The sequence below is a fragment of the Melanerpes formicivorus genome, unplaced genomic scaffold, assembly GCF_026170545.1.
Source record: "Melanerpes formicivorus ecotype bairdi unplaced genomic scaffold, bMelFor1.0.p_v2 SCAF_14, whole genome shotgun sequence".
NCBI lineage: Eukaryota > Metazoa > Chordata > Aves > Piciformes > Picidae > Melanerpes > Melanerpes formicivorus.
In genome coordinates this window covers 112,958-123,756 of record NW_027142366.1, presented here as the reverse complement: position 1 = coordinate 123,756, position 10,799 = coordinate 112,958, and the positions used below count along the sequence as shown (strand labels likewise).

The following is a 10,799-nucleotide window of genomic DNA, read 5'->3' as shown; positions in this document are numbered from 1 at the left end:
CGTGCCGCGGCGTGTGCCGCCCCGGGGGAGCTAATTTCTGCAGCCTAACTGCGCTGAATGCTCGAAAATTCTTAGGGGGAGAGCGGAGAGCGGAGAGCTTGACTCGAGCGTCGCTATGGATCCGGCGCCTGCGCCCTAGCCCGGATCTGCTTCCCAGTCGCTTCCAGTTCTCTGCCAGTCCTTTGGTGGGAGGAAACTGTTGGGACCGGGAGGGCACCGGGAGGAGGCCATTACTGTGTAGTTTGGTAATACCGACGGCTGCAGCTGGTGCTGAGCTAAACAGAATGATCACAGAAGGCTTTTGCTCTGAAGCCAGAGCTGCCTGCTGGCGGAACGAACGTTTTTCTGACAGCTCTTGGAGGAACATTTCTGTACAGGTGTTCCCCCGGGCTCCTCAGCTGCTCAGAACTCAACGTGTTGTCTTGGAGGGGAATAAAACCCATGGAAAGCTGAGAGTGAGGTGACAACGCAGGCACCGCCCCCCCCGGCGTGTCACCGTCCCCCCAGCGTGGCACCGCCCCCTCAGCGTGGCACCGCCCCCTCAGCGTGTCACCGCCCCCCTCCAGCGTGTCACCGCCTCCCCCAGCGTGGCACCTCCCCCCCAGCGTATCACCGCCCCCCCCAGCGTGGCACCGCCTCCCCCAGCGTGTCACCGCCCCCCTCCAGCGTGTCACCGCCCCCCTCCAGCGTGTCACCGCCCCCCTCCAGCGTGTCACCGCCCCCCTCCAGCGTGTCACCGCCCCCCTCCAGCGTGTCACCGCCCCCCTCCAGCGTGTCACCGCCCCCCTCCAGCGTGTCACCGCCCCCCCCAGCGTGGCACCGCCCCCGCCCAGCGTGTCACCGCCCCCCTCCAGCGTGTCACCGCCCCCCAGCCTGAACCCCACCCCCCAGCATGGCACCGCCCTCAACAACATGGCGCCAGATGCTTTCAGGGTTGTGGCTGGTAGAGGTTGCAGCTCTTCTGCTGTGTCCCAGGTCAGTGCCAGTCTCTGCTGCTTTGTGGGGTTTCTCTATAGCAGCCGCTGGAGGTGCGCGGGGCTTGGGGGGGTGGCCACCGGCGGGGCAGCGCGGGGCTTTTGGGGGGGGGGGGGGGGCGTGTCCGGGCTTGGCCGGTGGGGCTCTGCCGGGGTGGCGGCTGCTGCCTCAACCGTACCCAGAGGCCCCGTGGGAGCTCAATGCTGCCACCCTGTGTGTAATGGCCGGCAGTGCAGCCGTGCCGCGGCGTGTGCCGCCCCGGGGGAGCTCAATGCTGCCACCCGGTGTGTAATGGCCGGCAGTGCAGCCGTACCGCGGCGTATAGCGCCCCGTGGGAGCTCAGTGCTCAACCCTGTGTGTAATGGCCGCAGTGCAGCCGTGCCGCGGCGTGTGCCGCCCCGTGGGAGCTAATTTCTGCAGCCTAACTGCGCCGAATGCTCGAAAATTCTTAAGGGAAGAGCGGAGAGCGGAGAGCTTGACTCGAGTGTCGCTATGGATCCGGCGCCTGCGCCCTAGCCCGGCTCTGCTCGCGCCAGGGGGGCAGCGTCCCGGTGGTCGCTATGGATCCGGCGCCTGCGCCCTAGCCCGGCTCTGCTGGCGCCAGAGGGGCAGCGTCCCGGTGGTCGCTATGGATCCGGCGCCTGCGCCCTAGCCCGGCTCTGCTCGCGCCAGGGGGGCAGCGTCCCGGTGGTCGCTATGGATACGGCGCCTGCGCCCTAGCCCGGCTCTGCTCGCACCAGGGGGGCAGCGTCCCGGTGGTCGCTATGGATACGGCGCCTGCGCCGCAGCGGGTCCGGTCCCGCGCACGCGCCCTCCTCGCGGGCTGCGCCCCGCTTTTCTGGCCGGGGGGGCGGGCACCGCGCTGAGCAGCTTTGGAGCCGGAGCGGTCGCGGAGAGCCCTGATTCGGCGCCTGACGCCGTTCTGTGCCCCAGGGTGCCTGCGAACCGCCGTCCTTTGGCGGGGCAAGGGGTCCTGGCGCATTCGGGGAGCTCGCAGTGCGGTTTCCGGTGTCGCTGCCGGCCCGGGACTCTCAGGTGTGTTCCTTCCGGCGTCTGAAGGTGGTCTGGGGCCATCGGCAGGGCTTTTGGGGGTGACGGAGGAGGTCTGGGGACACCTAAAATGGTCTGGGGATATGTAAAGTTTAGTGGGGCCATCTGAAAGGGTCAAGGGTCGTGGGGAGGCAGCTGGGCACCTCCGTCGGACCCTTTGGGAGGTCTCTGCAGGCTCCCGTGGGAGCTGGGGGTGTCTCGGGGTGGGTTTGGGTTTGGGTTTGTGCTGCAAACAGCGTTGATAATGACTTAGAGAAAGACACACAAGAGACTCAGTAAGTCTCTTGTATCGTGCTTCTATTCTGGCGCCTGACACAGGTAGGATCATGTCAAAAGAGCTGTGTGTCTTCAGAGAGGTTTGGGCAAACTTTTATACAAAAAGTTATCTGTCTATAATGACAGAGGTCCAGATGCTGCCTATCTATACAAAGCTTATCTATCTAAAAGAGCAGAAGTACACATATCATGCAGGTGTCCTTTATTGTATACAAAGGAGCATCTTGTCCAAGACTAACAGAAGTGAATCACTGACAAATCCTGTTATTCCTTCTCTATCCAAAGGCTGTCTGCCAGCCCCTCTCCCCCTCCCTGCGTTCCAGCATTTCAGCTAACAAGCGGAAAATTCTTATCAACTCTGTGGTTCTGTTAATGAGACCTTTCTGTTCGTCAATTCCCCCCTTTCTCACAGCCAACAGTATATTCCTATACTATATTTTCTTAAGTCAAACTTTGGACCCAGGCTTTCTGAGCTATCTTTCCCATGCTGACACTTGTGGAAGTTACTCTCAGATGTAGTCACCCAGTCTGATGGCCCCCAAGTCCAATTCAATGAGGCTTCCCCAAATAAAGGGGTCCTCATTTGGCCTCGAGGAAGTTCAGTGCATATCCAACAGTTAGAGAGATTAGTTTGCAAAGCCAATTCTTGCCTAACGTGTAAGTACATATTGCCTTCCCATCCCTCAATTTCCTTGCTGTGCTGCAAAGATTTTGAGAGGAATTTCTAGGTATTAACTACAGCCAGGGCAATCCTTCAAGTGCCCTAGGAATGCGGTGAAAACCTTTTGGGAATTGTTCCTGCTCTGTTACTCCTCAAGCTATGAGGAGCTCTTCAGGGCAGCTCCAAGGTTAGGTTTGGAGTCTCCTGGAGTCGCACACAGAACGAGTCTCACGATTCCAGTGGTCTAATTTCATAGCTGCATTTTCTTCTCTCTGCCTAGGTGACAGGACGACCTCACTAATGAAGAGAGATAGCCTGAGCTCTGCAGGAACCTTGAACCCAAGCAGCCAGTGCCTTCTGTGAGTACAAGCTGTCCTTGCTCAACGTGGAACTAGTTGAGAGCTGAAGCCAGACCACACCATAATTCCCTCAGCTTCCTCTTCTGCACATTAAACAGTCCCAGTTCCTTCAGCCACTCCTCGTAAGGCTTGTTATCCAGACCCCTCACCGGCTTTGTGGCCCTTCTCTGGACTCACTCTCTCACAAGGGGTGTCCTGGGGAACACCACTTGTGCCCGGCCGGCCACCGGCTGGGTTTAACTCTGTTCCCCACCGCTCTCGGGGCCCAGCCATCCATCCTGTTCTGCTGTCCAGCAGTCCCTTTGAAAAAAAATCCATCTGAAAAAAGAAGTAGCAGAGAAGGAAAGCTGAAGCTGCAAAGATTGCAATCCCCTCAGTTCTGGTTGTAGCCAGGTGGGGGTTGGTCTCTTCTCCCAGGCAAGCAGCACCAGAGCAAGAGGGCACAGTCTCAAGCTGTGCCAGGGGAGGTTTAGGCTGAATGTTAGGAAGAGGTTTACAGCTTGGCCAAAGACTCTTCTGATCCCTGTCTTCTGGTCGTGACCAGCAGCGTGCACGGGTGGCCAAGAAGGCCACTGGCAACCTGGCCAATATCAGGATCAGAGTGGCCAGCAGGAGCAGGGAGGTCATTCTGCCCCTGCACTTGGCACTGGTTAGGGCACACCTTGAGTCCCGTGTCCAGTTCTGGGCCCCTCCGTTTAAGCAAGACGTTGAGTTGCTGGAAGGTGTCCGGAGAAGGGCAACAAAGCTGGGGAGGGGTTTGGAGCACAGGCCTGTGAGGAGAGGCTGAGGGAGCTGGGGTTGCTTAGCCTGGAGAAGAGGAGGCTCAGGGGAGACCTTCTTGCTTTCTACGACTCCCTGAAGGGAGGTTGTAGCCAGGTGGGGGTTGGTCTCTTCTTCCAGGCAAGCAGCACCAGAACAAGAGGACACAGTCTCAAGCTGTGCCAGGGGAGGTTTAGGCTAGAGGTTAGGAAGAGGTTCTGCACAGAGAGAGTGATTGCCCATTGGAATGGGCTGCCCAGGGAGGTGGTGGAGTCACCATCTTTGGAGGTGTTCAGGAGGAGACTGGATAGGGTGCTTGGTTGCATGGTTTAGTTGATTAGGTGGTGTTGGATGATAGGTTGGACACGATGATCTTGAAGGTCTCTTCCAACCTGGTCCGGTCCATTCCATTCCAATCAACTAAACCACGGCACTGAGTGCCTCATCCAGTCTCTTTCTAAACACTTCCAGTGATGGTGACTCCACCACCTCCCTGGGCAGCACATTCCAAAGGCCAATCTCTCTTTCAACCTGCTCTATTCTATTCTATGAAGACCTTCTTCCTAACATCCAGGTTTAATTGGTGAGAGCAACAGACTTGGTTGCTGCCACCCGCTGCTAAGGGGTCTGAGTGGCCCCCAAATGGGGTTTGGAGGCAGGTAGAGGTTTCTTTTGGCAGGTGAAGGGGTTTTGTGGGCATCTAGAAGGGGTGTGGAGCCCCCTGAAAGGGTCTGGGATAGTGTCAGGGGGTTCTGGGCTGGTCCACCAGCGGGTCTGGGGACATTAGAAGCGTCTGGGGGTACCTAAAACGGAGCTGGGCGTATCAGATGGGGGGTTTGGGTGCCTCCAAAGGGGTTTTGTGGGCATCTAAGTTGGGGAATCTGGGGGGGTCCTGAAGGAGTTGGGGGGTTCTCCTCAAGCTATGAGCAGACACACAGACAGTTGTTAACGGACTTTCTTTGATCATTCCAGGTCTGGTGTGCTGGGAGTGGCAGGATCTTCCTGAGCTGTCCACGTACAGTTTCTGTCGACACTCTTCAGCTCGTACATCCGGTTTGCTGACAGAGGGTGTGGGGTTTGTGGGGCCCGGCAGCGAGACTTTTCCAAAGAGGAGCTCTTAAGGGCAGCTCCAAGGTTAGGTTTGGAGTCTCCTGGAGTCGCACACAGAACGAGTCTCACGATTCCAGTGGTCTAATTTCATAGCTGCATTTTCTTCTCTCTGCCTAGGTGACAGGACGACCTCACTAATGAAGAGAGATAGCCTGAGCTCTGCAGGAACCTTGAACCCAAGCAGCCAGTGCCTTCTGTGAGTACAAGCTGTCCTTGCTCAACGTGGAACTAGTTGAGAGCTGAAGCCAGACCACACCATAATTCCCTCAGCTTCCTCTTCTGCAGATTAAACAGTCCCAGTTCCTTCAGCCACTCCTCGTAAGGCTTGTTATCCAGACCCCTCACCGGCTTTGTGGCCCTTCTCTGGACTCACTCTCTCACAAGGGGTGTCCTGGGGAACACCACTTGTGCCCGGCCGGCCACCGGCTGGGTTTAACTCTGTTCCCCACCGCTCTCGGGGCCCAGCCATCCATCCTGTTCTGCTGTCCAGCAGTCCCTTTGAAAAAAAATCCATCTGAAAAAAGAAGTAGCAGAGAAGGAAAGCTGAAGCTGCAAAGATTGCAATCCCCTCAGTTCTGGTTGTAGCCAGGTGGGGGTTGGTCTCTTCTCCCAGGCAAGCAGCACCAGAGCAAGAGGGCACAGTCTCAAGCTGTGCCAGGGGAGGTTTAGGCTGAATGTTAGGAAGAGGTTTACAGCTTGGCCAAAGACTCTTCTGATCCCTGTCTTCTGGTCGTGACCAGCAGCGTGCACGGGTGGCCAAGAAGGCCACTGGCAACCTGGCCAATATCAGGATCAGAGTGGCCAGCAGGAGCAGGGAGGTCATTCTGCCCCTGCACTTGGCACTGGTTAGGGCACACCTTGAGTCCCGTGTCCAGTTCTGGGCCCCTCCGTTTAAGCAAGACGTTGAGTTGCTGGAAGGTGTCCGGAGAAGGGCAACAAAGCTGGGGAGGGGTTTGGAGCACAGGCCTGTGAGGAGAGGCTGAGGGAGCTGGGGTTGCTTAGCCTGGAGAAGAGGAGGCTCAGGGGAGACCTTCTTGCTTTCTACGACTCCCTGAAGGGAGGTTGTAGCCAGGTGGGGGTTGGTCTCTTCTTCCAGGCAAGCAGCACCAGAACAAGAGGACACAGTCTCAAGCTGTGCCAGGGGAGGTTTAGGCTAGAGGTTAGGAAGAGGTTCTGCACAGAGAGAGTGATTGCCCATTGGAATGGGCTGCCCAGGGAGGTGGTGGAGTCACCATCTTTGGAGGTGTTCAGGAGGAGACTGGATAGGGTGCTTGGTTGCATGGTTTAGTTGATTAGGTGGTGTTGGATGATAGGTTGGACACGATGATCTTGAAGGTCTCTTCCAACCTGGTCCGGTCCATTCCATTCCAATCAACTAAACCACGGCACTGAGTGCCTCATCCAGTCTCTTTCTAAACACTTCCAGTGATGGTGACTCCACCACCTCCCTGGGCAGCACATTCCAAAGGCCAATCTCTCTTTCAACCTGCTCTATTCTATTCTATGAAGACCTTCTTCCTAACATCCAGGTTTAATTGGTGAGAGCAACAGACTTGGTTGCTGCCACCCGCTGCTAAGGGGTCTGAGTGGCCCCCAAATGGGGTTTGGAGGCAGGTAGAGGTTTCTTTTGGCAGGTGAAGGGGTTTTGTGGGCATCTAGAAGGGGTGTGGAGCCCCCTGAAAGGGTCTGGGATAGTGTCAGGGGGTTCTGGGCTGGTCCACCAGCGGGTCTGGGGACATTAGAAGCGTCTGGGGGTACCTAAAACGGAGCTGGGCGTATCAGATGGGGGGTTTGGGTGCCTCCAAAGGGGTTTTGTGGGCATCTAAGTTGGGGAATCTGGGGGGGTCCTGAAGGAGTTGGGGGGTTCTCCTCAAGCTATGAGCAGACACACAGACAGTTGTTAACGGACTTTCTTTGATCATTCCAGGTCTGGTGTGCTGGGACTGGCAGGATCTTCCTGAGCTGTCCACGTACAGTTTCTGTCGACACTCTTCAGCTCGTACATCCGGTTTGCTGACAGAGGGTGTGGGGTTTGTGGGGCCCGGCAGCGAGACTTTTCCAAAGAGGAGCTCTTAAGGGCAGCTCCAAGGTTAGGTTTGGAGTCTCCTGGAGTCGCACACAGAACGAGTCTCACGATTCCAGTGGTCTAATTTCATAGCTGCATTTTCTTCTCTCTGCCTAGGTGACAGGACGACCTCACTAATGAAGAGAGATAGCCTGAGCTCTGCAGGAACCTTGAACCCAAGCAGCCAGTGCCTTCTGTGAGTACAAGCTGTCCTTGCTCAACGTGGAACTAGTTGAGAGCTGAAGCCAGACCACACCATAATTCCCTCAGCTTCCTCTTCTGCAGATTAAACAGTCCCAGTTCCTTCAGCCACTCCTCGTAAGGCTTGTTATCCAGACCCCTCACCGGCTTTGTGGCCCTTCTCTGGACTCACTCTCTCACAAGGGGTGTCCTGGGGAACACCACTTGTGCCCGGCCGGCCACCGGCTGGGTTTAACTCTGTTCCCCACCGCTCTCGGGGCCCGGCCATCCATCCTGTTCTGCTGTCCAGCAGTCCCTTTGAAAAAAAATCCATCTGAAAAAAGAAGTAGCAGAGAAGGAAAGTTGAAGCTGCAAAGATTGCAGTCCCCTCAGTTCTTGTGGTACCCGCTGTGAGATCCTAAGCCACCTGAACTGAGCCGGTCAGGCAGCCAAGCTAGTGCAGCAGTGTCTTCTGGAGAGTTGATAGGAGCCAGTTCTGTGGGGTTTGTTGAAGTGAGTGGCCAGTCGTTCTACATGAACAATTGTCTTAGTGCTAGCAAGTAGGAGGCTCTGAAGTGTGGTACTTTGAATGCTCCATTCATACTTGCCCTTCAGGAGGAGCCAGCTCTTTCATTGAAGGATCTTCCTGAGGTGTCCAAGTACAATTTCTGTTGACACTTTTCAGCTCTTACATCCAGGTTGCTGACAGAGGATGTTGGGTTTGTGGGCGCTGGCAGCGACAGTTTTCCAAAGAGGAGCTCTAAGGCCAGCTGCAAGGTTAGGTTTGGATTCTCCTGGGGTGCCTGTGCTTGAAAGCCCCCCAGAGGCCGTGCAGAGTGGTGCTCGCAGTAGCTCTGTGCAAGTCTGCCATGGGCTCAGGAGGCCAGTATCTAGAGAGAGGGAAGGACAGAGACACTTCTAAGACAGTTTTAAAGAAATAATTATGAGAAGAGGCAAATTAATTCTGGGGACTCATGTGATATATCTGTTTAAGAGAAAAAAAAATGAAGGAGGTTTCTGACCATAACCAGGCTGACAAAGCACAGTAATGTGGTTTCCTATGGGATTCAACTCCTCCTGCATTGCACAGGACACTTCAACAGCTGTCCTGACAAGCTCTAAGTAATGAACTTAATCCACCCTGTGCAAGCAATGGGGCAAAAGGTTACAAAATCCATGTATGCAATTGAGACGTGTTACATTGGGACGCCCAGGATACAGCTCATCAAGCTCTCCTAGTTTTTAGACGCAAGATGGAAGAAGGAAGGGGGAAGACAGAGCAGAAGGTCTATTTAAATATGAAACTCCTAGGCTGAAAGAAAAGAAAAACATTTTAAAGAGCACTCAGTGAGACTCTGTCACCAGCATAGCTAATCACAGAATCACTGAGTGTTAGGGGTTGGAAGGGACCCCAAAATAGCATCCGGTCCAACCCCTGTGCCAGTGCAGGATCACCTGGGGCAGGTTTTGAATGTCTCCAGAGACTCCACTAACTCTCTGGGCAGCCTGCTCCAGGGCTCTGGCACACACAGTGAAAAGGTTTTCCCTTCTGTTCCTGTGGAACTTCCTCCTTTTATTCGTCGGACACAGCGAAGCCGCTGGGTCGTGTTGCTGCGGCAAGGTGACCCACCCTGTAGTTGAGGGCCTGGGTCTGTGCCTTCATGGCAGCCTGTTCCCTTGGCACCCTGTCAGCTTAACAGCCCTGTACTCGGGGTCTGTGTGACGAGTTGTGGAGCCCTCCATCCCCCTTCTGTCCCCAGCAGCAGCCCAAGGTCCCTGTAAGCAGGGCTGGGGAGGCTGCTTTAGGCAGCTAACAGGAACCAACCTTGCCTGGCCCTTAGGGGGCTGAGGTCAGTCCCTGGGCTCCTGAAGAGGTGGTGTTGCGCTGCTGCCAGGAGGGCCGGCCCGTAGGTGGGGCACGGGCCAGAGCCTGTGGCTCTCTGTGGGGCTTTTTGGGAGTGCTGCTGAGGCCTCACTCTGTCCTGTTGGCATCCTTTGTCAGGGTAGCCAGATCCTAGGCCTGATGTCTATCGTTAGCTCAATCGCAGAATTTCCTCGTCTGCTGTTCCTGTCCGTAAATTTTTGCCAGTGCTTCTGTAATAAAAAGGTTTTTATTTCTCCTGTAACTTGCAAGCTGGTGACCTCCTTAGGAGCACCACTGTGTTGTTCACAAAGTTCTTTGCTGTTGCAAAGCTGGGAGAAGTGTGAGGTTCAGCTGATGAAGTTTCTCTCTTTAGAAGTGTCTGCTCAGCCGTCCTCTTCCTGGATCTCGGAGCTTTGTCTCTCCCTGTTTGCGGTGCCCCGACAAGGACTTGTGCCGACACATCCTCGGGAAGCTGAAACCACCAAAGGGTTTAATGGGTTTGAGACAAAATTCACCCAACTCCTTCTGCGGTGGTGTATGGGAAAGAGTCGGTAGGGGAAGCCGCAGGACAGCCTGCAGCAAAGCTCAGGACTTGTTCCCTCGCCTCTGCCTTCTGCACGTCTCCTCGTCGGCCGCCTGTAAGCGAGACGCTTCACCAGCTGGCTTGTTTGAATTCAGCAAAGTTATGGCATGGAAGTTATCTGGTAGGAGTCGTTGCTAAACAGATGTAGTTGAAGCTTTGTATCTTCCGTTCTCTCTACTAGTTATTCTAATCTTGCCCTGTTGGTTTAGCCCATCAGTTTTCATGTTCTCTTCATCTATTAGTAGCAGAAGAAAGGGCCCCTTGATTCCAGTATTTCTTGCTGTAGTTCAGAGGTAGAGTTGGCTTTCCCTCTGACCTTTTATACTTTTACTTTGTGTTAAGTGGAACCCAAAACTGAATAGGATACTTTGTGTAAAGCTTGAGCAGCCCTTAACTTTCGAATTATTATACTGCATGCACTAGTGCTTTGCAACATTCACAGGACTGTGGTGGTGTCAGATAGTTCACTTGCATTTAGTTCCTCAGGGGCCAGGCCTTCCTTTGGGCTGATAGTCTTGGCCAAAGCTGCAATGTTCAGTCCTTGCTGTGAAAGGCAGGAGGTGCTGGCTGGGCAGTTTGCTTTATTTTGTGCCTTTTTGGGGGTGAATCAAAGGGAGTGGGGGGATTGTGGGTGGGCTGGTCCTGCCACGTGGGGCAGGGGGCTGCTGCAGCAGAGGAGCAGGTGAGCGAGGGCTGGGGTCCCCCCCTAAAGTGCTGAAAATTCTCCGAGGGCACCACAATATCTTTAAAAGTGTAAGTACTGGGGTGAGGCGAGGCGGAGGCAAACCTCTGGTTTGCAGCTGGAGAGGGAGAGCTTGGAGTGACTGGTGCGTAAGAAAGCTTTGGAAACGACCCCTGTCTGCCCTCTCTGCTTCTAAAAGGCTTTTAGCATTGGAAACTAAAACCCACGTGGGGGC

The 10,799-nt window shown here is 55.2% G+C and overlaps 1 long non-coding RNA gene across 2 annotated transcripts; it reads left to right on the top strand.

The window, feature by feature from the left end:
- The first annotated feature begins 894 nt into the window (after nt 1–894).
- LOC137445540 (uncharacterized) lies at nt 895–10,319 on the top strand. 2 transcript variants are annotated; one of them, XR_010988423.1, is made up of 7 exons: nt 895–975; nt 3,243–3,321; nt 5,053–5,214; nt 5,308–5,386; nt 7,118–7,279; nt 7,373–7,451; nt 9,673–10,319. It is a non-coding gene; the product is annotated as an uncharacterized lncRNA (long non-coding RNA). The 2 variants fall into 2 exon arrangements; XR_010988422.1 differs by lacking the exon at nt 895–975 and adding an exon at nt 1,820–2,010.
- Nucleotides 10,320–10,799: the final 480 nt, after the last annotated feature.